Source organism: Bison bison, unplaced genomic scaffold, assembly GCF_000754665.1.
Source record: "Bison bison bison isolate TAMUID 2011002044 unplaced genomic scaffold, Bison_UMD1.0 scf7180017864180, whole genome shotgun sequence".
Classification (NCBI taxonomy): domain Eukaryota; kingdom Metazoa; phylum Chordata; class Mammalia; order Artiodactyla; family Bovidae; genus Bison; species Bison bison.
Genome location: NW_011494752.1, coordinates 7,659,065 through 7,662,629, shown reverse-complemented (window position 1 = coordinate 7,662,629; position 3,565 = coordinate 7,659,065).

Sequence of the window (3,565 nt, the reverse complement as noted above, 5' to 3'; positions counted from 1 at the left end):
CAGTCCTAAAGGACATCAGTCCTGAATATTCATTGGAAGGACTGATGTTGAAGCTGAAACTCCAATACTTTGGCCACCTGATGTGAAGAACTGACTCATTTGAAAAGACCCTGATGCTGGGAAAGATTGAAGCAGGAGGAGAAGGGGAAGACAGAGGATGAGATGGTTGGATGGCATCACTGAATCCATGGACATGTGTTTGAGTAAACTCAGCGAGTTGGTTATGGACAGGGAGCCCTGGCATGCTATAGTCCATGGGGTCACAGAGTTGGACATGACTGAGTGACTGAACTGAACTGAACTCTAAGGGATATAGGAAAAGGAGGATCACAGGGCATTCTGTGAGCTGGAGATAGCTTTGCCTTCTTATTATTGTATCGTATATGCAATCTTGTCTCTTTCCTAGTCTAGTCACAGCCCATTCACTTGTACCTTCTACCTTTAAATCCACTAATTATAGTTTAATCCAATTCTGTCTTTTGGAGTGTTTTATCTTCTTCCAGATGACCCTGTCTTTGATCTTTTACTTTGATCTTTTACTCACAGATGCAGTTTTCCCCCGCTCATTCCCATCCCTGCTTTTGCATCTAGCCTTTTCCAGGATCTACCCAGCTGAGAGTCATCTGAAAAGACCCCTCTATTTTTTGCAATTAAAATTGAAGATACTAAGAAAAAGGAACAGTTTCTGAAGTGGAGAGAATAAAGGGAGAGGGGGAAAAACTGAAGGAGAAAAAACAGGTTGAATAAATCTTCTGGAGGCCAAGGTTCAGGAACAACTCTGGTTCACTCTTTCCCTAGGACAGTTTAGTACAGGTCAAACAAAAAGACCTCTGGTAAAGAACCATAATGGTCTCTGCTCTCTGGGTTTTCCTCTTCCACAGTTTAATCATGTTCTGATCGGAATGAGCATTAGTGTCATGCTTTTGTTTTTAATATCATTCCTCAAGAGCAATTTTTAAGGAAATTTTAAAAATCTAATCCTACCAACCTAAAAATTATTGTTCTATGCATACTTCTTTCCAATTGTTATTTTTGTTCAGTCGCTCAGTCATGTCCAACTCTTTGCAACCCCATGGACTGCAGCACACCAGGCTTCTCTGTACTTCATTCTCTCCTGGAGTTTGTTCAGACTCATGTCCATTGAGTCAATGACGCCATCCAACCATCTTTCCTCTGCTGTCCTCTTCTCCTACCCTCAATCTTTTCCAGTGTCAGAGTCTTTTACAGTGAGTTGGCTCTTCATATCAGGTGACCTAAGGATTGGAGCTTCAGCTTCAACATCAGTCCTTCCAATGAATATTCAGAGTTGATTTCCTTTAGGATTGACTGGTTTGATTGCCTTGCAGTCCAAGGGACTCTCAAGAGTCTTCTCCAGCACCACAGTTCAAAAGCATCAATTGTTTGAGCATAGTGTCACACTTTTCTCATCAATTCTTACATCTGTACAAGACTACTGGAAAAACCATAGCTTTGACTGTACAGACCTTTGTCAGCAAAGTGATGTCCCTGCTTTTTAATACGCTATTTAGGTTTGTCATAGCTTTTCTTGCAAGGAGCAAACGTCTTTTAATTTCACGGCTGCAGTCACTGTCTTCAGTGTAGGGACATCACTGTCTAATTGTAGAGCTGGAAAAAAATGTCTTTTCCTCTACCCATCTTAGGATCTCCAGATGGAACCCACTAATAAGTTAGACTGGCCAAAGACAGATTAACGAAAGAAAACCAGATGTGTTGCACATGCATCTAGCAAGGACCCAGTGATGATGAGCTATGCAAAGGGGTAAATGAAGGAGAAGAAATCTGGGGCTTCTGGGCAAAGGAGGCAAGTTATGGGAAGGCGTAAGAATAGCGCAATGAACAAGGGTTGTTTAGTAAGGTCTGTTAGGCAAATTTAAGTGGATACCTTCTCTTTTAATAAGAATTGTTAAGGGAATGGTCCAGTGGTTAGGGCTCTGCCCTAAGGACCCAGAAACTAAGAAAATCCACCAAGGTTTATAGCATGGCCAAAAAAAAAACCTGGTTAGGAAGAGGGAGATACACAGTTGGAAATTTCCTTTACAAAAGGAAAATTTATGCTCTGTTTCAAGCTTTTCCTGAGACTGTTGGTAATCCATATGCCAAAGAGGAATATTTTGGAGTGGCATATTCTGGTGTTTGTTTATTTTATATGCTTGTGATTATGCCAAACATAACTAGCAAATGAGTATTTCTGTTTAAAAGAAGGATGTATCCCTGAGAAGAGAACAACACAGTCATTTATATTTTAGTAAGAATTAGCTTGAAGAGCCTTTTTTTTTTTTTTTCTTTATGAACTGGTTGGGATTAAGACACTAAAAGTTCTTGACAGAAGGAGCAACAGGGGAGCTGGTGGGTGTGTGTAAAAGACTTTGGGTAGCCCATGGCAGCAAGCAGTCACTGGATCTTGGGGAATGGAGGGCCAACAGGTAGACTATTAGAATTAAAAAAAGAAGCAGAAAAGGGGAGTGGCTGGCTCCAAAAGAAACTTTGCCAGCCTAATGGTTTTAAGATCACAAATCTAGTGAATAGATTCTTGAAACTCATCTATTCCAACTACCATTTTGTGTTTCCCTTCACCATATCCTTGCCATTTGCTGCCAAAACTGGGCTTGAAAAACTCCAGTTCTGGGCACTCGACTATTTCCCAAGATCTCCCCAACTATTTTGGACAACTCTCTCTCATTAAAAAAGAAAAAATCTTTTTAAAATTTTAGCTTTATTAAGTTTTTAAAATAAAGACCTTTGCTTTTAAATATTTAAAGATTCGCTTATTTGGCGGCATCAGGCTTCAGTTGCCGAGCATGTTGCATCGTGCAGGACCTTTCGTTGCGGTGCAGGGACTCATTAGCTGTGGTGCAGAGGTGCACTAGCTTCCTGGGGGCTCCAGGCTTGCAGGCTGCAGTAGTTGCAGGATTAGTTGCTTGGCAGCTTCAGGGATTGCATCTGCATCCCCTGCGCTGAAAGGCAGATTCTTAAACCCTGGACCACCAGGTAAGTCCTCTAAAATAAAGATCTCTTGAGAAAAAAAATGCACCTCCTGTAGCTTTGGTTATAATCTGCCCTCTAGTTGTCACCCTACACGACCTGCTATTTCAAGACAGCTCTAAAATCTCCTCAGAGGCCCTCTTAAATAGGGTAATCATGTCAACGCTTTAAGTCTCATTTCCAACCAGGCCACTTCCCCAGAATATATCTGGCCTTTGTAGTTTTCAAGTGATAATGTCATTCTGCAGAACCCTGAAGAAGAAAATGCAAAATCCTTCTGAGAGAAAGACATGTTGGGTGTGATTTTGAAACAGTGACTTGTAGTAAGAAGAGATGCCCATAGGAAAGGGAAGTGGGCTTGACTCCTTGCTAGTAATTCTACATCAATTAATAATGTTAGCTTACAATTATTAAACGTTTATGTGCCAAGCACTATTCTAAGCACTTTATGTGTATTGTCTCATCAAATCCTCACAATAACCTTATGAGATGGGTCCTCTTATTCTTAACCTCATTTTACAGATGAGGAAAGTGAGGTACAAAGAGTAACTTGCCCAAGAAG